Raw genomic sequence first — 25,592 nt, 5'->3', positions numbered from 1 at the left:
CTATACAACATTTGCAATGATTTAGGTAGCAATGACACTTATAACACCTGAGGAGGGAGGGGAGTGTCACAGACTTCCACTAGGCAAAAAACACTACTAGAATGCGCGCGCTTTGCTATTGCAGATGTACACTTTGATGGCGGTGTTCGCGTTGTTTCTTGAATACAGTATGATTTAAAATCCATAATTAAACATTTCTCACACATTTTTAACATAATCTGAAATACTCACATGCCTTTAGTTATATTGCAGAAGTCCATCCTTCTTTCCTTTTGTCCAGCAAAGTGATCAATTACAAGTTCGTTGAAATCAGCGCCGGACAACAATTTCTTTCCCATTGAACGCATGGCAAGGGCACTAGTCTATAAATAAACAAGGGACGACACAAAATAGGCCGACGAAAAATACGACCAAAAAGAACAAGGTGCCTGGACACAGATTTGGGACAATTTTTCCCTATATTTCCCTAAAAAAACGAGCACTGTTGATTAATTCAAAATTGTCTTCTTGAATGTACACACAGCGCTAAGAAACTTCTTAATCGGCAATTACGCACAGTTAACTCCAGTGGCGGCTTGCCCATAAGGACTCTCGGACGCCGCCCCTCCCAAATATTTGAAAAAGTAAAAAAATAAATATCCATTAATTTATAATTATACATCTGATTAATCAATGCGTTTTTTCAGTCCCATACATCGAAAGTGTTGGAAAAACACAAAAAGAAATAGCGCGAGAAGTTCGTATTTGTAGCCGTGGGGCGCTGGCCAGAACGTCCCAATCCATCCCCATGCAGTTATATGGAGAGAGGTAGTGGTGGGGGCCGCTGGTGCTATGACGCGTCTAACGTTGTGTCTTATGGAAGTCTTGGGACGTCGTCCGAAAATGCGCAGAGCGACGAGTGAGTTGACATCGCTGCGCAGGCCGGCGGGCGTATAATCTGGCGTCTACTTGGTGTTGCCACAGATAAGGGACGTACGGGATCAGAATGGTCACTGTACTGGGTGTAGTTATACGATTTTAATTTTTAATTACTTGTAGGTATTGCTACAGTAAATAAATTATTCCATTATGCTTGCGTTTTTTGGTATTTGAATTCCGGAACACATAAAATCCAACCAGTTAAAGGCCGTACTGACGAAGGAAAACTATTCTCGAGTATTTGACACAGTTCTGTTATGATTACGAATTTCAAGAACCTTGGGGAAATTAATATTATAATATTTAGGCCTTAACAATGTATTCATATCTTCCCGATGATAAGAAATGCGGTACCTATTTTTCAAATAAATTTATCAAAAGACCTGCAGTATTAGGAAAAATCAGTTAACATTCCCCACTGATTTATAATTTAAGAAATAGTTGCGTGCGTGATAGGGTGAAGGATTAAATATGATTTAAATCGTTAAGCGCGACTTTAAATAGAGTCATTCAATTAATGTCATGAAGTGCCGCGTACAATGCACCTTTTGTGTGTAGGTTCATCATTTTTCTAGCCGTCCTTGTTGTATTAGTTCATGTTCACCTAATTCCCCAGCGGCAGAGCGGTAGCTGTCTGATGGAAAATGCTCACTTCTGTCTGATTTAAGTGGCCTCGAAGAGTTCATATCAGTGCGGAAATCCTTACAGCTCCCATCTGTGGCTCAGTCGAGTCGTCTTCTTTTACGATCTAGAACTTATTTTCTATTATATCATGGCAATGATTTCGAAGACACAGTTAATCCAAATGCGACCCGTTGGCGTCTCGTGTGTTTACCACATATGAATCTTAGACTCAAGGAGATGGTCCGTGACGTCCTTTGTTTGCTTGAATGCCTTTGCTGACCTTAAATTCGTCCCTCAGCTGAATCAGCATTAGTGGACCACGACTTCTATCTCCCTTGAGTCGTCCTGATAGTAACGGCAAGACTCTCGGAAAGAACGGAGTGAAATGAGTTCAGACATCATTTTCGAGGAGTTAATTGTGCGCAATTGCCGATTACGAAGTTTCTTAGTGCTGTGTGTACATTCAAGAAGACAATTTTGAATTAATCAACAGTGCTCGTTTTTTTAAGGGAAATATAGGGAAAAATTGTCCCAATTCTGTGTCCAGGCACCTTGTTCTTTTTGGTCGTATTTTTCGTCGGCCTATTTTGTGTCGTCCCTTGTTTATTTATAGACTAGTGCCCATGCCATGTGTTCAATCAGAAAGAAATTGTTGTCCAGCGCTGATTTCAACGAACGTGTAATTGATCACTTCGCTGGACAAAATGAAAAGAAGGATGGACTTTTGCAATATAACTAAAGGCCTGTGAGTATTTCATATTTTGTTAAAAATGTGTAAGAAATGTTTAATTGTTGATTTTAAATCATACTGTATTCAAGAAGCAACGCGAACACCGACATCGAAGTTTACATCTGCAATAGCAAAGCGCGCGCATTCTAGTAGTGTTTGTTGCCTAGTGGAAGTCAGTGACACTCTCCTCCCCTCCTCAGGTGTTACAAGTGTCATTGCTACCTAAATCATTGCAAATTTTGTATAGATTTGACAAATAACGCATTATGATTGCAAAACGAATAACAGAAGTGTATTGCGGGCATATCCGCACGAAGAATGTAGACGCTAAAACCTAAAGTTACGTGTTTTCGTTTGTATTTGCAAAATATCGCAGCAAATATGTTTTTATTCTTCAAGATCATTGATCAGTATCATCGAGAGTCCGGACTAAGCCGATCCGTATGACCGAGAGTCTACTGCATTTAGTATTTATTAATCAAGCTTTATTAGGAAAACTAGGTATTTTTGTTGAAAAAAACGGAACGTATGGCATCAAGGAATTTAATTCCTAGATTGCCGTAAAAACTTAATAAAATACACGAAATATTAAAAAATTATGACCCCCCCCGGTGGAGTGCGCCCCCCCTAGCATTTGACTCACGAGCCGCCACTGGTTAACTCCTCGAAAATGATGTCTGAACTCATTTCACTCCGTTCCTTCCGAGAGTCTTGCCGTTACTATAAGGACGACTCAAGGGAGATAGAAGTCGTGGTCCACTAATGCTGATTCAGCTGACGGACGAATTTAAGGTCAGCAAAGGCATTCAAACAAACAAGGACGTCACGGACCATCTCCTTGAGTCTAAGATTCATATGTGGCAAACACACGAGACGCCAACGGGTCGCATTTGGAATAACCATGTCTTCGAAATCATTGCCATGATATAATAGAATATAAATTCTAGATCGTAAAAGACGACGACTCTGAGCCACAGATAGGAGTTGTAAGGATCTCCGCACTGATATGAACTCTTCGAAGCCATTTAAATCAGACCGAAGTGGACATTTTCCGTCAGACAGCTACCGCTCTGCCGCTGAGGATTTAGGTGAACATGAACTAAAAAAACAAGGACGGCTAGAAAAATGATGAACCTACACACAAAAGGTGCGTTGTACGCGGCACTTCTTGACAGTCATCGAATGACTCTATTTAAAGTCACGTTTTACGGGTTAAATCATGTTTAATCCTTCACCCTATCACGCACGTGCCTATTTCTTAAATTATAAATCAGTGGGGAATGTTAACTGATTTTTTCTAATACTGCAGGTCTTTTGATAAATTTATCTGAAAAATAGGTACCGCATTTATAAACATCGGGAAGATATGAATACATTGTTCAGGCCTAAACATTATAATATTAGTTTCCCCAAGGTTCTTGAAATCCGTAATCATAATAGAACTGTGGCAAATACTCGAGAATGGTTTTCCTACATCAATACGGCCTTTAACTGGTTGGATTTTATGTGTTCCGGAATTCAAACACCAAAAAACGCAAGCATAATGGGATAATTTATTTTCTGTAGCAATACCTACCAGTAATTAAAAATTAAAATCGTATAACTACACCCAGTACAGTGATCATTCTGATTCCGTACGTCCCTTTTCTGTGGCAACACCAAGTAGACGCCAGATTATACGCCCGCCGCGCCGGCCTGCGCAGCGATGTCAACTCACACGTCGCTCTGCGCATTTTCGGACGACGTCCCAAGACTTCCATAAGACACAACGTTAGACGCGTCATAGCACCAGCGGCCCCCACCACTACCACTCTCCATATAACTGCATGGGGATGGATTGGGACGTTCTGGCCAGCGCCCTACGGCTACAAATACGAACTTCTCGCGCTATTTCTTTTCGTATTTTTCCAACACTTTCGATGTATGGGACTGAAAAAACACTTTGATTAATCAGATGTATAATTATAAATTAATAGATTTTTATTATTTTTACTTTTTCAAATATTTGGGAGGGGCGGCGTCCGAGAGTCCTTATGGGCAAACCGCCACTGCGCTGAGGCAAGAGGTGATCCTGTTGAGGGCGGTTGGTTTATTTTTCATCTGTCTAATCCTAAGAAATAAGTTATTTGAAATCACTCCAAGGTCCGTGAAGGTTAGGCAAGAGAGAGTATGACTCGTTTGTAGTTGGGGTTGAGCAGTGACTGTTGAATTACCAAATGGCGATATGCAAATATATTACACTCTATCATCATTTGTTGGTTCCGTTCGTAAAGAAATAGGATATTTTAAATCCAATATGAGGTTTTCCATCTTGTTATAATTTTCATTCACTTGCAATACCTAAATATATTTCACCCAATCAAAATTGCATTCGCTTTTCACTCATTTAAATTACTCCTTGCTTCATATTTGTATCTCAATTTCTTCACTTTTTCCTCTAATATTGCCTTTAAATTTGGTTTATAATCCTACGTTCATATTCCATGGTAAGTGATTATCGTCTGCAACGAGCTCTGTTGCCAAATTTAGGTTTTCCGTGTGTTACCTCTTTCTCCAAGCGAAACCCATTTTTCTCGCAACCTTTCGTTACTTTGCTTCTCCCTGGAGATATATTCCACGAACGATGGTAGCGAAGATAGCATAAAGAGGTCCTCTCACAGCGGTCAAGAAGTGGAGGGGGAGGGGAGGCGGAGGAACTTGATAAGGAGAAGGAGGGAAAAGTGGAGGGGAGGGATGGAGACGACAATCCAAGTATTCCCCGCCAACCCCCATCCCACACAATCGTCCACAGCCGGCATGCGTCAGTAGGAAGGGGGAGCGCTTGCTACAAGGCACTCTCAGCTATTATCACAGTCAAATGGGATCCGGGCAAGAGAAGTGCGACGCAACAGCGTCCATTTTCCTCAAGTTGTGCTTGCTAATAGCGATTGGCATCTGGAAGGGAATCCAGGTGGCAGCACTAAATTAATTGTCATGGCAGAATAGAGGTGATCGGTTGCCTTAGTACGCTTGTTCGTGTGAAACAACCTTTCCTTCTGCCGCGAGTCATCCTTCACTCCTTTGCCTCCCTTCCGCAGCGCACACGCCCTCCCCTCAACAGTAACACCGCCAGCCGGCTAGTCACACGTTCTCTTAGCTGCTTCATTTTAAGATCTCATCGTCGTACTTTCTACTTGCGTTTTTTTTGCGGTGCGACGAAAGAGTCTAGCAAGCCCCGAGGGGAACGATGCCGTTGAAAAGAACAGAAGCCTTGGAAAAGGAAGACGTGCAACAAACAGTCTTTCTGGCGTGGTATCCAGTCCCCTTAAGTAACCATTGTTTTTCGCATCCAAGTGTGATTTTCAAGCAACCTAGCTGACATATATTGTTAAATTTTATTAACAATTAATTATGTTAGTTGAATATATTTCGCATAAGTAAATATCAAATGAGAAACCTCTCAATTTTTTGTTTGCCACCCGTTCTTCCCTTCTGTTTTGAAAACTGCGAGCGATGATATCTTCATTACGTATCGCCGGGCCCCGCAGACAGCACGTCACCAGCCGGCACAGGTGATAGGGAAGAAGAGAGAAGATTTAGTCCTACTGCCCTCCCAAACCCCCTTGTGGTGGCACCCCTGAAGAACAAGACGCTCTCGGCGAGCACACACCCTGCCCCTTGCCACCGCCCAGATCCCCGTATGCATTGCGATCCCGATGACCACCGAATTTTCCCTCCGTATCAACCGAGGACCAGGGAGAGAGGAGCGATTCCCCCATAGAAGCCGGTTATAATTTGCGCCCCCGCAAGTAGTGTAAGAAGAAGAAGATGGTGTGCTTCACCCTGTTAATTGTGTAGCCTATTGGCTGGGAGCCATCACGGCATACTTGTGGCATTATGGCCTAAGATGGGCATGTGATGGGGGTATCGAGTTGGGGTTGGGGTGTAAAGTGAATGGTTGTGATGGTTATTTTACCTCGTGAAGAACATTGGACTAATGTGTTAATATTGAAATGGCTTTTATTGTGTATTCCTTTTGTATTTTAACTGCAGAAGAAATTGTGGTGATGGTCTGAAAGAGTAATTTTGTGAATTTTGGATAAGGGTACATACGGGATTTATTTTCTTAATACATATTTTGCTGTGGGTGTTCGGTGGGTTTTGTGGGTTCATCGACAATTGACATTTTAAGATTGTTTCATGACTTAGAAAAATTTCCAGTATGTCAATTTTTCTCTTTGGGGGGGTGGGGGTGGGGAGTGATGTAATAACTGCTCTGTATTTTCCCCACCTCTCGCCGACTTCCATTCGTCGCTCGCTGTTGATGACTCGAAATCCCACGGTACGAGTGACCCCTAACCTTTGCGGGTGGGAGTGATGTGTCGGCATGCACGAGGCGACGACGGTTGGACGATCGGGGAGGCGCGTGGAGGAGGCGGCAGTCGGTTTGTAGAGCGGAATAAAGCATGTCGTAGAATGTACTACTGACTCCTTAATTCATCACCCCGTTCCCTTGATGCGTCTCCGACGAACTCCCAATAGTCACTCGATTTACAATAGCTCACTTTGGTAAATATTACTAATGATTATCATACTTTGGCAAACATTACTTAAAACAAGAATGATTAGCTTACTTTCTCAAATATTACATCAAAATAAAGAATGACTTGCTTACTTTAGCAAATAATAAGTAAAAATAAATGATACCTGCTTACCTCTGCAAATGATACATTAAAATAAATATCTATTTCCAAAGATGTGATTTTATCTTGAAAAGAAAAAAGGGCATTAATTAATGAAAATGTTTCCACATTTCCATGAACTACCAAAATGCAGGGATGCCTGGTGTTTTGGGGTATGTTGATGGCACCCATATGGCCAGAAAAGCTCCAAGGGAGGAATAGCACTTATATGTGAACAGAAAGCTATTCCATTTGATTAATGCGCAAATATGTAGTAAGTTACATCCTTTTGGAATAGACAAATGAACATGTTATCGTGCTTGGGTGGCTGACTTATTTCACATGTGGAACATCCCCCACTTTCAGGTTATCAACTCAGATCTCAAAATTTATAATATTTCGGCGAGATACCCGGGTGGCAGCCATGACTATTTTGTGTGGGCTAATTCTGCCATTCGCCGGAAGCGGGCAGAATTTTGTGCTAAGGCTGAGAGATGTTGGTTGTTAGGTTAGTATTTCTCAAATTAAGTTTGTCATGAAAATTTCTCCAAAAATGCATCTCTAATTTCTGTGTAAAATTATTCCATAGGTGATTCTGGCTATCCACATGAGCCATGGCCCCAATTTTGGATGCAGCAGAGGGCACACCGGATGCACTCGTCTTCGTGTGAAGGCACGTTCAGCAGTGGAACGATGCATTGGATTGTTGAAGGGAAGGTTTAAATGCCATCTCGAAGCCAGGGAAATGGAGAATGACCCTGGCAAAGTATGCCAATTCGTCAATGCATTCAGCGCCCTGCACAACATGTGTATGCTGGGTGGAGTTCAGTATGGAGATGATGTATTCCATATGGAGGATGAAAATGAAAGACCACCGCCAGTGGAACAAGGGGCTAGGCCCCTGCTTCTAGAAGCAAGAGCCGTGAGGGGAGACATTAACAGACGCCTTCAACATTAGACCAGCTTTGTTTCTATGAAAGGTTGTTTAGTAGTCTAACTGCACTACTTACATCTCCTTAACAGAAGAGGTGAGGCTCTCCAAGAATTTCCTCGTCTCCTCCGAATTCCTCGCTGCAACCTCTACAGCTGATGCTATTCCCTTCATAGTATCCGCCATCCTCTCCCTTGCAGCCAAGGCCCTCACCTACTCTTCATCGAGATCAGCATCTAAAGAGAAGGAAAATGAAATTCTCACATGAGCAACCTTATCACTGAAGCTGCTGTCAGGCGATTTACCCAAATATTGACTCTAATCAAAGCGTATCAATAAAATGGTTAATGACATAATTTTTAGAAGCCTTCATGCAGATGGTTTCATTTTTACAGAAGGAGGGGTTCCTGAGGTGGAAGGGGTGGAAGCATTTCCTACGTCTCCCTCCTTGATTGCGAAGGGCAAGCTGCCATCAGGCAGAACTGTGACGATCTGTGATGTGATAAAGCAAGCAAACTTAGACCATAAAGTATCAATTGGAATACTTCATATGCCAACCATATTACCTTCACTACTGCAATATAGTACCTCACCTCAAGTGGGTCCATGATTCCAGGAATGCCACAGACTGCCATTTCCCCAATAAAAGCAATTAGCTTCTCCTCTAGGGCAGTCAGTGGCATGACAGAAGGTGGCCCTCCCCCTGTTTCCTGGGCTGACCTCCTTATCTTAACGGCCTTCTGTTTTACATCTCACCACCGGTCCATCCATGACTATGATAAAACAGGAAATATGTATCATTAAATAGGTACCTTTACATGGTGATAGTCGATGTCTTTCCGGGAATTAGCGACCATTTAGTCGTGTGTGCATATCTCAAATGGGAAGAAGCCCAGGGTGAGGACAAACAAAAGAAAATGATAATATGGCAATATGGTCGTGGGGATAGTATTGGATTCCAGTCTTTTTTTAGGAATAGGTACCCTGAGTGGGTGGGCGGTGGTCAAAACGTAGAAGAATTCTGGGGCGATTTCAAGAAGATAATGGAAGAAAGATTAAAACTCTTTGTTCCAAAAAAGCTATCAAAGCAAGTACTGATACCAAATATTACAACAAAACTATCAGATCACTAAAGAGATAAGTTAGGATTATAGTCATAAAAAACGGAATGAAAGCTCGGATTAACTAAAAAAGTACAAAATGCTGATACGCGCATTAAATAGGGAAAAGAAAATTGCCAAAGAAAATTTTTTTGCAAAACACAATTTCTAAAGATAATGGCAACATGTTTTTTAAATACATGAGGAAGAGGAGAGATAATAAGGGAACAAGAGGAGTTTTAAAAAAAGAAAAAGGAACCATAATCACAAATGACAAAGGGAAGGCCAGTGCTCTCAATAATTGGTACGCTAGTGTTTTTTCAAGGATGGAAACCAGAACGGACAAAATTACTGATGTAACCCCAACAACAAGAAAACAGGAAGACAACGATTTAGTTATTTCGAGACTGATTAAAACTTTGAGGCCAGAAATTTTCGGCAACATTAGAAAAATGAGAAAAAATAAGTCAGTGGGACCCGATGGAGTTTCTATTGATTTATTGAAATTGGGTGGCTTAGCCATTTCAAATTACATATACCATTTATTCAATGTTACAATGAACAACAATGACTTACCAAGTAACTGGAAGAAGGCCAGAGTAATACCAATATTCAAAGGAGGAGATAAAGTTCTTGTGGAAAACTATAGACCGGTAAGCCTAACTTGTGTAGTATGCAAATTGTTAGAAAAGATCATAGCAAATTACCTTTTGGATTTATGGGAATGTGAGAACTGGTTGTATAACCGCCAACGTGGACATAGAAAAGGCCACTTGCCTGAAATATCGTGGGCGAAAAGCGCTAACTGAGTTTCGCACGATCTGCTTTTCCTGAATCCATGTTCAGTTCCCATTAATAAGTTTTGCGCGTCTAGGTGTTTCATTACCGAGCTGACTACGATGTGTTCAAGAACTTTTCAAGAGATGGACGTTAAAGATATCGGCCTGAAATTAGATGGCTGTTCCTTGTCTCCACTTGCTCCCTCACCTGACTTTCCAAAACCCCATTCTATTGAAATTAGGTAATCAGGCATACTTTTTAGAGTAAAGGTTCACTCTAATACTCAGATACTTCTAAAGTATATAGGGCTCCCTCAAAACTTAAATTAAGAATCATATTTGCAATGTGGATGGATGAATAAAATCAATGGGCTTAAATAAGTTGGGCAGCTTAAGCTTAAATAAGAGTGACATCTACATAATACCCTGCGAGCCACCTCTAGGGTGTTTGGCAGGGCGTGATCAATCACCGGCATGCAGCATGCACCACATACAATTCACCGGTTCCCACGTACAATTCACCTTAGAGGTGGCTCGCATGGTATTACATATATGTCGATGCAGAACTTACTGATAGGTTTGTGCCTGCATGAGCAGTTGGCAAATTTTTCCTTTGCATGAATGCATAACATTTTCCGATTACCAGGTCAGAACAGGGTTTGTCATTCTCGGGCGTCAAGGGCTTTGGGTCGGAGAGGACTTTCGCTACCCAGCCCACAGTTGATGGCTGCAGCGTTGCCAAGTCAGAAGGGGGCTTCTATCGCAGATTGAACAAAATTCTTCAAAATCATCGTAGAAAGACGATCAAAAAACGCCCGTATTCCTGGTGTGATCAAGAAGATGATAAAGCCAATAAATTGTTGATAGCACTAAAAGAATTGTAAAATGCAAAATGTACTACACGTGGTCCAGATGGGTGGGGGCCCTCCCGGTGTTTTGGGTCCTTCCCTCGCGAGCTCGGGTGCCCGGGAAAGGGTCGGATTAGGCTCGGAGGCGAGGGTGAACCCTCATTAGCGCGACTGACCGTCGGTCGTCCCCACGAGAGCGACATTAACCACGTAAACTAAATCAAACGTATATATCCATTGTTCCGAAAACATGATTCTATTGTTGAGTGTAAAATGTAATTATGTTCTCGACTATGTATGCATACTTGGATTAAAAGGAGAGTTATGACCCTAAAACCAAAATTCGATCGTACGCAGCGTTGAAGTTTACCCTTGACCACTTCTCAGAGGTTTTACTCCCTCCAGTTAAGCAGGAATTGAGAAGATCCGCTAGTTCCCTCCACAGCTCTGTCTAATGCGGCCTCGAGCCAGGGCAACATGCTCCAGCATAAAGTCAAGGCTCCATCACCTCCCTTTGTTGTATGGAAATCTTCTTAGCACATGAAAAACACATCAAGTGCAAGAAAATAGATGCAAGGGACACCCATATTTTTTACCGAAAACAGGAGAACGATGTACGCAAACTCACCATTCGACTTTAAACCTTAAAGTCTTAACCTCTGTGCATTCCGTCATGAAATGGGTCGCAACTATTCCCTCTTATCTCCCTCCACTCAACCTTTGGGAGACAAACTTAACTATGAGCAGCGGAGTTTAGATTAATTTAGTTTCCTTCCTGAGAGTAATGTTTCGTCCCGGGTCGAAACTAAACTCTTTGGTGATTTTAATTTCGTGCGGGAACGAAACTAAACCTATGCCTCGTATTTTCGTTTCCCTCCGTATAGAAACGACACATTTTCGATTCACTTGCCATCTTGCCGACTTTAACTCCATAAACCGAAGCGAAAAGCGAAGGCGGACGGGCGGGAGAATCAGAGCACTCGGTAAATTCACAAATTAGACAGATTCACATCAGCGGTTATCTATCCCAGGGGCGCAGCCAGGAAGTAAGGCTGGGGGGGGGGGGTTTAGGTGCAACTAATACCGGTGTGTGTGGGGGTATGGAATACCCACAAGGATAAGCGTTAAGTGCCAGATTAATAAATTGCAGAATTTCAAGATAAATGGCACAAAATGGTGAGTTTTACGGCTTTCTGAGGGATATTTTATTGATTCTTACACTATTCTATTAGTAATATCAATCCAATTAAGTAAAATGGATTAAACTTAAGCATTCCTCTTAGCTCTGGGGGGGGGGTTTAACCCCTAAAAGCTCGCTGCGCCACTGATATATCCCACAGTCAATACACCTGAGATTAATTGAGTCAGAATAACACCATACCCCAATTCAGCACCAGACGTTAATAAAGGATTAAAAACAAATCAAAGTGATGAGTTTAGGCAACAAAATGATTCACCGTGGAAACGACGCTCTTCCGATCTATAAGAGTCAATCATTTCCTAATTTTCTCTTTCAAATAGGATAAGCAAGCTAGAATTCTCTAATTATTAAAAATTATCGAACAAATTATATGATATATTATTGCAACTTTAGTAATTCTATGAATGCAATCACCAATGAGATAAGTTTATGGGTTATTTTAGGCAGTATTCATAATACTACAATTTCCAATTAACACAATAAATCATCAATAAAGTTGGAAAATAAAGCAATGAAAATAATTTTTCTTCAAATCCAAGGTTCCACTGCCCAGGGCAGCCCTAGGAAGAGCATACTTCTGGTCATTACACACCATATTCTATTATGTAATAGTAAATTGTAGGAAATGATGCGAGTATCACATAATAGTAAAACAGTAAGCCACTGGCACTCAATTAAATCAAACTCAGGAAAGGAACACCCACACACAGGGACAAATGCATCTGGAGCTTTCGAAGCGCATGGCTCCTTTCTCAGTTGGTGAGGGATGAATGAGTATGAGTCGCATGAAGGGAGAGGAGGTGGGAGGGGGAAATGACCCTTATTCTCTTTCCGTCCGTAGACTCAGGGCCTGCAGTAACCCTCCCTGATGATCTTCAGAATTTTATCTCTAAATTACACCCCCCCCGTAACCTCAGAATAAATAGTCATCGCGCCTCCTGCTGTCCGTCATCCCCCCACTCCCTAAATGATCCCTAAATATGGGGATGCAGTAACTGATACTTGTTTTAAAGTATCAGATATTGCATCCCCCTCCACTCAACCTCCACACCCTCGAATTAGCGTTCATTTGGCGCCTACGTGCATTTGGCGCCCCCGTGTTGAATGCTAACCCCCTGATGACCCCCTCTCCCCCTCCCTTTCTCCGCAGCCCTTCATACGACTCGTACTCAGTCATCCCTCACTAACTGTTGTGAGAGAGGAGCCATGCGCTTCGAAAGCTCCAGATGCATTTGTCCTTGCGTGTGAGTGTTCCATATGTGTGTTTAATTTCATTGAGTGCCAGTGACTTGCTGTTTATATTACATATAAATACATATGAGGGTGTGCAAATATTAAGTGTATATAAAGAACCAGAAAGAACCAGCGTAGGAAGCGGAGCCTAGAACCGAATCGCAATTGGCATGGAGGAAAGAGTGGAGTGGAATGAATGTGAATAAACATGACTCCTGCACGTCAAATGGAAGCCAATGAGATCCCTGAAAAGAGACACGCACCGTTGAGTAAAATGGTCCAAACAGGTGTCAAAGGATAGGCGGGGGAGGGGAGGGGATCCTAATCGCTGCACTGCGATATTTGCCCCCACCCACCCTTGGAGCCATGGCAACGGCAACACAGGCCAAAGATAAAGGTGGGAGGGAAGGGGCGTGAAGAGCAATGGTCGCCTTCACGCTCGGTGGGCCTCGGTTCAAATCCCGGCGGTCGAGGGACTTTATTTTGTGACATTTTGTGGAGGGCGCTGCCTGCAGTCCAGTGGGTCTTTTGCCAAGAGCAAGCTATCGCCGGCCTCCTCCTCCCTCAACGCATTAATGACCAGAGCCGTCGCTCGTCTCATCCAAATACATACCAGAATAAATAGCTCCCGAATCACGGGTTAAAGATTGTTAGGGTGGTGCTCAATGAATGCATCTTCAAAAGTGGGATTCTTAATAGAGGAGGTCAAGTATTGGCCCCTACTTCACAACTCGACGTGCGTTCACTCTCATTTGATTGACAGCGGCTGAAATTGACGCGGATGAGGAGAAAGTAGTAGCGCGCCAAATGACAGATGCAATTGGCTTTTTCAGGTCGTTCTCCTATTATTAATGCTCGCAAGTTACGTTTAGCATCTAATTGTTCGCCACTTGATGAGTTCTGCGACATCTCGAAGAATGCTCACGAGTCAGTGGCAATGATTTCCTATGCAGTTCCCAAAGCTGTGATTTTTAATGCTCACAATGGCAATGCAAGTGAAATTTGAGTAATCGCCCGCGTGAAATGGCCAAATCACTGCAACCACGCAACACGGACTCACTCGTCCACTCGCCTCAATCACACGCGGATGGTGGGTCACTCCATCATCGGGACGGTTTGCGAGTGAGTTGGGACACGGCTTAAATCATGGAATTAGAACATGGCGTGAATCATGAATACACTCTCGAGACGAAAAATGCTTTGTAGTAAGTAATATATTTCATAGGTACACTAGAACTGTAAAATGCATCCACTGACACGGCCAAACACTATCCACCACCATAAGTCGCGAAAGGAGGATTAGATACGCTAGCGCCATAGGATAATTATTTCTTCCTCCGTAAGAGAGCACCTTGTCCAAATCAAAGCCTTATGCTCTAAATTTCTCACGCATAGAGCAGAAAACTAATCTTTTCCAGAGGGAAAACAAATTTTATAAAAAGATTAATTTAACTCGTACCGCGGCATTGGAGTGGCTCTTATAAAGTACAATATTCTAGGAATTTGTATCATAGCCTAGACTCATTAAAATCAAGTTCGTTTTTAACAAAACTGAATTTGCAAAGGATCATTGATTTTAAAAGTTCCTATCATGAATAATCTCCACGCCCACAGCAATAACTTACACGGCTACTTATTCCACGCGCTTCAAAAATTGGTAAAATTATGATTGAACTATCTGCCACCGACAGGCAATTAACAAAAACACCGCAAACAAAGACACAAAAGTCAACACATTAACTCTCCAACAAATGTATTCTCCATTATTTATTCATCGCACGTTCATCCGTAAGATTTTCAGTGTCCACTTGAACGGGATAAGTGAAAAAGGTGCATGGCTCAGCTCCTTGGTATGTCCCGCGGTGCAAAACCAGCTTTCTGCCAAGGCGAGATGTTATTACAGAATGACAGGGGCTTTATTTCAGTTTAAGAATATGGGGTGGTAACGTGTCCCACCTAGGCCCACTGGTACTAACCCGAATGTTTATCCCAAAACTAGAGTTAAAACGTCACCTTTATTGGAGCAATGAGCTTTTCGCTGTGTTTTATCGCCTTCAATCATAGCCTTATAATTTCTGTTTCACTCACATAATTCATTTCATCACAATATTTTTGGACTACAAAAAATAAGAGTGGAAAATTTAGCGATGACAACTGCCACCCCCGAAGTGCATCAAATATCACAATAGCAAGTACAGTTTACTCCGCTTTCTTACATTCCAAAACTCGAAATGTCCAAAAAGCACTATGTACAGGTGTTCCGAAGCAGTTGAACCCACCATATAGTGCGCATGGGCTGACCTCATCATATCATCACGGAAGTAAAGGGACAGACAGCATTCCAAAAAACAAATTAGCCATTCGTGATCCGCGGGAGGCGCTGTCAGCAGCACAGAATACATTCCGGAAGAGGCGAGAGATATTCGCGGTGAGCGCGGCCAAATTGTGGCCTCGCCCGAATCGAATAGTAGCCTCAATCAGACCACACTTGCTATCGCTACACTTGCATTACAAAAGTCATTCACCCAAGAATTTCGAGTCGGAGGTGCAAGGAAAAAATGAGGTTCCCTGCCGCGGTAAAGGGTGGAAGAGCGAGAAAATGCGTCTAGCAATCGGGATAAGCAAGTAATGACTAGTGTCGCAGTCGCAGTGGAAGGTATACCAGATGTGATTCACTATGATATGATGCTTATGCTATGATGAAGTCTCTTCGGGTCCTCCACCACACCATTCTATTCGTTTCTGCCGACACGACGTTTCGATACACGAGTCTTCTATCCTCATCAAGGTCAGTGGCGGATACAGAAAAAAACTCAAGCGGGGGGCGCAACATATCTCGAGTTGTCTTTACTTTTATCGTAATAAAAGATCACAGTCAAGTCACAGCCAAAGTATAAGAAAATTTTATTTAAAATGATTGTAAACTTGTAAAATATAATGCCATCTTATGATACAAAAAAGTTACAATTGTGGTTTTGCAATGTTCGGCAATACTGGCGGACCCGATAGGGTCCCCTGCGCCCCCCATCTGTATCCGCCACTGATCAAGGTATGCCATTGATACTCATTATCTGCTTCAGGTGACAAATTACGAAACTCTTTACGCCTGGCTTAAAAGAAAACGACAAACCCTTTTGGTGACTGGTATGGCGACAAATACGCAACAATGAAGATGAGTTCGCAAGAATAGTGCATTCTTGAGGAATTTTCAGTGGACCACACTAAAAAAAAATTGCATTGGACCCCTACGCCGCCGAATTCAACCCCATCACCAGAAAATGTTATTTCTTATGTCTCAGGGAAAGTGTCAACTTTTTTGCTGATGTTTGTAAAACGAATACGAGTTTTTTCCTTTATTTGCCGGAACCAAGTTCCGACTGCCACTTGACGATGGCGAAATTCTCGACTTTAATTTTATGCACTGAATAAGGAAGGAGAGGGATAGCTGCAGTTTTGAGGACTCTTTGCGTAATTTCCACCCGTGTATAAATTAAACTGTTCAAAACCGATTTCCTTTATTAGATTGCTAAAAAAAGGTATTTTTTGTCTCTTTAGCAATATAGAATGAGAAATTCGCCGCTTAAGTGCGAGTATGGACCTTTCCTGTCGCCGGTATCAAGTGCTGTCATTGGACGACGAAATATTGCAGTCACCAGGCGAAATTCGTGTCAGCACTTCGTTTTCGACACCATGAGAGAAAAATAGGAGGTGCAGCCACAGAATGGTCGCAGCGAGATGGAATGGTCACTGTTCCTACCTTTCTATCTCTGCCGGTGCGACGGTGGCGGTTCGGTAGGGACCTAATAATCCGACCACGGGGCGCGAGGAGGCGCTGCACTCACACACTCGCCAGTCCCACGTTGCCCACGTTTGACGAAGACTGCGCCCGCCGTCGCCTTCTCTGCTCGACGAAGACGACACCGCGCCCGCCACCGAGTTAGCAGAGTGACCGCCAGGGTGCAGGATCGTCTGGAGAAGCAGCGGCGAATGCAGCGAATGCAGCGCGAAGTCAGCAAATTATGGATCCAAATTACGAAAGTGTTCACTAATGGAGACCCCTTCAAATTTGAATGTTCACCTTCCCCGAAACTTAACGACGCACTTTTATTACAAGAAATTACCCTAATTGCGAATTCCAAACAAATTAGAATACCTTTCCTCGATTGCTGCATTTTTTTGCAGAATAAAACACAATCACATTTTGATGCATTGCATCAATTTTGCCAACATCAACACCATGTTTATCTCTTCGTCCATTCCTATTGGCACTTATTGACTAATTTTTTGTTTCCTTTTCTGTCCTTCTGTGTAATTACAGAATGAAAGATTTGTCGTCACAATTAAAAATTGATTTTTTTTATATTCAACAATCCCTAAATAAAATTTCCTCCCTGTCTGGCCAAAAAGATCAATTTTTAAATCTTGACGACAAATCTAGGTTTGCAAAATATTCAAATACTTGTGACCATTCATCAGATTTTATCTTTGAAATTTTACATGCATTTGACAAAGGTAAAAATCTGGAGTTTATGGAAACCTTTGACATAGGAGTGCTTACTAAGTTCTTTGGAGAAACTGTGGTCAAAGAGATGGTGCGGATGATAAACTCACCTTTCCTTAAGGTGAGAGTCCCTCCTCCCCTTAAAAACCTTGTCCAATGACCCTGAATAGACATCCTGCAGATGAGTACCCACCCATCCTCAACCCCTCCCCCGTTCATACTTTATAAAACAGTGTGTAAAATTATTAAAGCTGTTTGTATCATTACTCCTCATACCGTCTAGTTCAAAAAATGTTTTCCTCCCACGCTGGGCTAAGTTGGATAGAGGCTCCCTTCTCATGGAGGAGGTCTCTCCCTATTTCCACGTTCTCTGCCACTCGACAAGAGGATGAGAATGAGGTTGCTCTCTTACTCAACCTCACTGCCCTCTCGCATACACCATCCATTCATTCCCACCAGACCAGCTTCTCTCTTACCCACCCAATTATCCACCATCCTAATTTTCAGCCTGGCTCGTCCTGCTTTGCCACCCCACAACAACTTCACCTTGGAGTCACCGACTCCTCAATTCTGAAGCACTTCCTTATCTTCACATTCCCTCTCTTGCTGCGCAGCCCTTCGTTCATTCCCCACACAACCATCTGCCTATCTCCGCCTCCACTTCCTTCTATCCTCTCTCTATTTCCCCATTCATTCCTCCCGTTAACTCTTTCCTTCTCCTCCACACACATCCAAGAAACTTCTCTACCGCTCTTCTATTCCAGTTTTCATGCTCTACAGTGCAGTGGCGGTTTGCCCATAAGGGCTCTCGGACGCCGCCCCTCCCAAATATTTGAAAAAGTAAAAAAATAAATATCCATTAATTTATAATTATACATCTGATTAATCAAAGCGTTTTTTCAGTCCCATACATCGAAAGTGTTGGAAAAACACGAAAATAAATAGCGCGAGAAGTTCGTATTTGTAGCCGTGGGGCGCTGGCCAGAACGTCCCAATCCATCCCCATGCAGTTATATGGAGAGTGGTAGTGGTGGGGGCCGCTGGTGCTATGACGCGTCTAACATTGTGTCTTATGGAAGTAGTGATGGGTCGGTCATGAACGATCGAATCATGTGACCAGGGTCATCTCCGAGATTGATCGGTGAACGGGATCATTCAGATGACCGAGAGGGTCATTTCCTCCCGTCGGTCGTTCGTGACGGTGGACGTTCTCCATCAGTCGCGATCGTCGGTCATTCATGATTGTTCTAGACGCAGGTCATTCGTGATCGTGGTCGTTCTCCGTCAATCGCCAACCATTGGGTCATTCGTGATTGTTCGCTGCATAGGTCATTCTCAAACACCGTCCAATCGCTATCATTCTTCGAAGATGTCGCGGTTGATGATCGCCACTCGCGACCTGAATTGACCGTTTTTGACTGCTCTTTCACTCGTGGTGATGAATGGCATGGTATTGCAATCACTTTTGGGGGCAATGTTCGTAATAATTGTAAAGTTTTCTATAATCGACATTTTAGGGTACCTATGGCCTTCGTATCTCAGGTGATAGGTATGCCGAAAATCTTGAGAGAGTCCAGTTTTCTCTCATGCCTTTCAATCAGTTCCATTATTTATATTGATTTTCCATAATAAAATATTGATCACTAACCCTATGCCCCACGAATGATTGGAAATCATCATTGATTCTGTATCTTGAAAAACAATAAAAGGAGTGTAATAAACAACATTTAAGGCACATTCTGTATTTGTAAATGTTTTGGAAGTAATTAAGATAAAAATTTACTAGTTTCTGGTTTTAATAAATGAAAAAACTGTATAGATTAATAATAATAACAACTCATCTCTCGTTTAACAAGCTACATAGATATTGCCCTTAAGAAGAGAGCGATCAGCTGGTCATTGATTGACAACAGGGTAGTGATTGCCCCCATGATCATGATTGTCTATGCGGTCGTGATTGCCGTCCACTTTCCACAATCATGACCCATTCAATCATGACCTCCCGTTCATGACAGAGTCTCTCAAATGAATGGTCACCGTGATTGGGATCACGAGAATGACCGACTAAGTCCATCACTATATGGAAGTCTAGGGACGTCGTCCGAAAATGGGCAGAGCGACGAGTGAGTTGACATTGCTGCGCAGGCCGGCGGGCGTATAATCTGGCGTCTACTTGGTGCTGCCACAGAAAAGGGACGTACGGAATCAGAATGGTCACTGTAATGGGTGTAGTTATACGATTTTAATTTTTAATTACTGGTAGGTATTGCTACAGTAAATAAATTATCCCATTATGCTTGCGTTTTTTGGTGTTTGAATTCCGGAACACATAAAATCCAACCAGTAAAAGGCCGTATTGACGAAGGAAAACTATTCTCGAGTATTTGACACAGTTCTGTTATGATTACGAATTTCAAGAACCTTGGGGAAACTAATATTATAATATTTAGGCCTTAACAATGTATTCATATCTTCCCGATGATTAGAAATGCGGTACTTATTTTTCAGATAAATTCATCAAAAGACCTGCAGTATTAGGAAAAATCAGTTTCCACTGATCAACATTTCCCACTGATTTATAATTTAAGAAATAGTTGCGTGCGTGATAGGGTGAAGGATTAAATATGATTTAAATCGTTAAGCGCGACTTTAAATAGAGTCATTCAATTAATGTCATGAAGTGCCGCGTGCAATGCACCTTTTGTGTGTAGGTTCAACATTTTTCTAGCCGTCCTTGTTCTATTAGTTCATGTTCACCTAATTCCTCAGCGGCAGAGCGGTAGCTGTCTGACGGATAATGCCCACTTGGGTCTGATTTAAGTGGCCTCGAAGAGTTCATATCAGTGCGGAGATCCTTACAGCTCCCATCTGTGGCTCAGTCGAGTCGTCTTCTTTTACGATCTAGAACTTATTTTCTATTATATCATGGCAATGATTTCGAAGACACGGTTATTCCAAATGCGACCCGTTGGCATCTCGTGTGTTTACCACATATGAATCTTAGACTCAAGGAGATGGTCGGTGACGTCCTTTGCTTGCTTGAATGCCTTTTCTGACCTTAAATTCGTCCCTCAGCTGAATCAGCATTAGTGGACCACGACTTCTATCTCCCTTGAGTCTTCCTTATAGTAGAGGTGGGATTTTCGGTTCATTTCCGTGATTCGATTCATTGGGTTCTATTCTTGTGAATGAACTGTTCTTTCATGTCGTTCATAAAGAATCACATGAACCGAATGAACAACGTGAACCTAATGAACTCTGCGAACTAAATGAACAACGTGAACTAAATGAATTCTGCGAACTAAACGAACAATGTGAACTCAATGAACTCTGCGAGCTAAACGAACAATGTGAATCAAATGATTGCAATGAAGCGAAATAATCCAGAGTTCACCGAAAACAATTTAAGGCTGTACTCATGAACTTACATAATTATGTATGTAATTATTAGTAAGAATATCTTCATGAATATATGCATACATAGGCGGATCCGGGGGGGGGGGGGGGCCCGGGGGCACGTAAAAATCAAAAATAAGCAAGATTTTTAATACGTTCCCATTATCATTGCATTCGTTTTGTATTACGGGGTATCCTTGTGCCCCACCCAGAACAAAATCCTGGATACGGCCTTGCTTGTGCCCCTCCCAGAAAAAAAATCCTGGATCCGCCCCTGTATGCATATAAAATTTTAAGGTAATAATCGAGATATACGACTAAACATGTTTCCTTCGTATTCGGTGATTCATTATTAAATTAGATTCTATTAATTGGCGTTACACCATAAAGAAATTTTCCCTTAAAACAGACAGAGTTATCGGGAGCAAAGTGGTCATGAAATTATTCCGGGTAACTCACGCAACACCTCTGACAGCGGTGTTAGCAATATTGTTAGGCATCATGGCGCACGCGACCCCTACAACATACGGGTAAAACGGCATAACATTTGTCATATTAACGATATTACCTCTAGGAAAAGTGTGATTTTATGAAAAATTCAGCGACGAACCTTAAGCTACTCAAAGAAAGAATTAAAGCCCGAGCCACCTGGCATTATGCGTCAGTCTCTCAGAGGGCTTTTAACCTTTTAGCATCAAAAGAGAATGATCATGATGCTACCGCAATGAAATCAATTATGCTACAAAAAATTAGTAAATGAAACCGTAGTGACATAGAAAATAAAATAAATGTTTCATAGGTTCCATATAATAAGCGAGAAATTCATGGAATATTCACTCTCAACCAGTGCAGGTGGATTCAAAATTGTGACAAGAAGGGGGCTAGGTACCTGGGGTAACGTAGGCAACGTGGGGGGGGGGGGGAATGGGAGTAAACCTTCCCCGACAACTGAACAAAATTATTATTTTCTTTAACTCTAAATATAATGGTGCATTAAAAAACTCAAGATATAATGGTAATATTTAGAGGCTCTCTGGATCCCCCACTGCTCTTAAATGACTAGAAAGACCTACTGTCATCCGCGGCCCGCGAAGTAATTCAAGACCTTTATATTTCTACTACTCCGACGATTGTTCAAATGATTCTTCGATTCTTACACGATTCTTCAATTCTTATGATTCTTCGGTTCTTAAACGAATCTGCGATTCTTAAATGATTCTTCGATTCTAAATGATTCTTCGATTCTAAATGATTCTTCGATTCTTCATGAACCACACGATTCTTTATGAACCCTTTGAACGAGGAGCGTATTTCGATTCATTCGGTTCATGCCAATGAACCGTTCAAAATGAACGATTCATTCATGAACGACACAGCTCTACCTTATAGTAACGGCAAGGCTCTCGGAAAGAACGGAGTGAAATGAGTTCAGACATCATTTTCGAGGAGTTAACTGTGCGTAATTGCCGATTAAGAAGTTTCTTAGTGCTGTGTGTACATTCAAGAAGGCAATTTTGAATTAATCAACAGTGCTCGTTTTTGTTTTAGGGAAATATAGGGAAAAATTGTCCCATTTCTGTGTCCAGGCACCTTGTTCTTTTTGGTCGAATTTTTCGTCGGCCTATTTTGTGTCGTCCCTTGTTTATTTATAGACTAGTGCCCTTGCCATGTGCTCAATCAGAAAGAAATTGTTGTCCAGCGCTGATTTCAACGAATGTGTAATTGATCACTTTGCTGGACAAAAGGAAAGTATGTACTTTTGCAATATAACTAAAGGCATGTGAGTATTTCATATTTTGTTAAAAATGTGTGAGAAATGTTTAATTGTTGATTTTAAATCATACTGTATTCAAGAAGCAACGCGAACACCGCCATCAAAGTTTACATCTGCAATAGCAAAGCGCGCGCATTCTAGTAGTGTTTGTTGCCTAGTGGAAGTCAGTGACACTCTCCTCCCTCCTCAGGTGTTACAAGTGTCATTGCTACCTAAGTCATTGCAAATGTTGAATAGATTTGACAAATAACGCCTTATGATTGCAAAACGAACAACATAAGTGTATTGCGGACATATCCGCACGAAGAATGTATGCGCTAAAGCCTAAAGTTATGTATTTTAGTTTGTATTTGCAAAATATCGCAGCAAATATATTTTTATCCTTCAAGATCATTGATCAGTATCATCGAGAGTCCGGACTAAGCCGATCCGTATGACCGAGAGTCTACTGCATTTAGTATTTATTAATCAAGCTTTATTAGGAAAACTAGGTATTTTTGTTGAAAAAAACGGAACATATGGCATCACAGAATTTAATTCCTAGATTGCCGTAAAAACATAATAAAATACACGAAATATTAAAAAATGATGACCCCCCGGTGGAGTGCGCCCCCCGTAGCATTTGACTCACGAGCCGCCACTGCTCTACAGTCTTCACGTTCCCCATCTTCTCTTACTTTTACGTTCCTCTCCTTTGCACTTCGAATTCGTCTTTTGAACATTGCCCAACAATTATTAGGATTACAGGGAGGTCAATAAATTATCAAACTGAAAGTGTCCGTCTTTCCAGGCTACTTTCTCAGTTTCCCAGATGGTCTAATACATGCATTTTATAATAATTTTAGTCTTTACTAATGAAAAATATATTATTACAATGACGCCATTTCCAAAATATAATCAGATTAAATAAGTTTATGATTTAAAAATGAAACATTAACAGTGGTATTTTTCATTTATTTTGCTCTTCGAACAATTCTGTTGATCCATGCAACTCCGAGAACCAGAAAAGCCAATGGCCATATGCCAATCCCATATAGCACGGGTGCGTACGGGGGATTTTTGTATCAGGCGACAAAAGAGATACAGGAACTCTCACATTTTATGTTTGCATTAAAATTATGGGGATAATTCGCAGTCTTTGATTAAAGAATTATCATTTATTGAAAGAAGAAACATGCACATTTCGAATATAATAGCAATCGATGTACAAGGCATCTATTTTTTCTATTAATGACCAAATTAAGAGACAAGATAAAAGGTATCCATTCCAATGGTATACTAGTATCTCGTTTTGCCTTGGCTCGTACACGGAACTATTTTTTGTCGGTAACGGGGTAGCGGCAGCCGGGGAGGCTCACCTTATCTACTGGTCTCACCCCTTCGTGGTTGCCTATGCTTCTGTGCGTGTCGATGCGTGCCGAATTTCTGGTGGTTCATACTCATCATTCGATTGTTCATTTAAGAGCAATCATTATTATTATCATACATTTTCACTATCATCATCCAAAATTTAATAGTGCATACCTAAGTAACACCGTTGCAGCAGTCTGAGCCACGACCCTTGGAGGTGGATACGTTAATTGTAAGTTGATCTTATCGACGGCACCTCATTAATTCATGTAATTAGAACAATCTTGATGTTTTCTAATGTCCGCTATGCGTTTATACACAATAACATCATCCACTTATTCGTAGGTACTGGAAAATTCGTCGTTCAGGACTGCCTGTGCTTGTGTTACATGGTGAATGCCACTGAAAACAACTTTTGCTCGCTGATTGGAGATTTCTACTTACGTCTTCTGTGGAAAAATATTGTTATTTACAACATGACACCTCCCGTTAATCTAATGCTAATTATCAGAGTGCCAGTGGTTGCAATGCACAAAGTTTGACAAGATTGCAAAATATCGGCGAAGAGTTATTAGTGTTCCATCGTGATTGAATAGGGTAGTTTCCTTCATCAAAGAAAACGAAAGGCATTGATTGCGATTCGTTACCCACCATTAGTGTATTCATAATACACAAATTATTTGGTTTTTGAAATACCGGTTTAGACGAATGGCAAGGGTCAAATTTTATCCTCATTTGAAAAAGGCCAGATTGGCGCCCATGCGATTCCACTCCGCATGACGTCACAGGGACCTAGTTTCTACACGAGAGGATAGGAGTTATACATCGTCTGAGGTTACCAATGCATGCATGAGGCACAGAGCTCAGGGAAACATGTCTTAATAATCACCTATTAAAACTGGCTAAGTTCGGAAAGTTTTATTCGTTTGATAAGGCATTAATAAACCTTTTTTAAGCCAAGCGCTACCATTCAGCAAGGTACTCAGCTATCCGCTAGCATCCTGCGACGTATCAGCGCTAAGCCTCGCTTCAAGGTCACCTCACCGGGCGGGAGGGGGAACCAGAAATACGACGTACGGAGATATATCCCGGCATTCATACTTAAGCGTCGCGTTTTCGCGCGCTTGAAAATTTTCACTTTTCATTTAATCGCGAAAAATAGATGTCATTTAAAAATCTAAAAGCGTGAAATACGTACTCCAGGAGTAATAATCTTTCGATTAAAGCAATAAAAAAATAATAGGAAACCATCCTATTGTAAAAAAAAAGCTATTACGCTATCGATAAATGTCTAACAGTAATGTAAAAATTGTCAGTGAAGTGTTCACCTCCGTTATTCACCGTAGATATGACATTTCACGATCAAGCTATCAAGATTAAAACTGTGTGTGAAGATTTTTTTCTACAACATCAACGAATAGTACTGAGAAATGTCACCCATGTCACTTGCGTGGGCTAATTTATGGCTTTAAATCATTGAATAAATAGTTGTTTTCATCATAGCGAGCTCTGTTATTGTTGGTTGCACGCAATGAATATTAGATAA

At 41.6% G+C, this 25,592-nt stretch overlaps 1 long non-coding RNA gene across 1 annotated transcript; it reads right to left on the bottom strand.

The window, feature by feature from the left end:
- Positions 1-8,021: 8,021 nt before the first annotated feature.
- On the bottom strand, positions 8,022-16,863 carry LOC124173991. Its single transcript, XR_006868820.1, has 3 exons — positions 16,783-16,863; positions 8,458-8,637; positions 8,022-8,100 (listed from the first exon to the last, which is right to left on the bottom strand). It is a non-coding gene; the product is annotated as an uncharacterized LOC124173991 (long non-coding RNA).
- Positions 16,864-25,592: the final 8,729 nt, after the last annotated feature.

Source organism: Ischnura elegans, chromosome 2 (assembly GCF_921293095.1).
Source record: "Ischnura elegans chromosome 2, ioIscEleg1.1, whole genome shotgun sequence".
Taxonomy (NCBI): Eukaryota; Metazoa; Arthropoda; class Insecta; order Odonata; family Coenagrionidae; genus Ischnura; species Ischnura elegans.
Note: the sequence above shows the minus strand (reverse complement) of the source record. Positions and strands in the feature narration are given on the sequence as shown.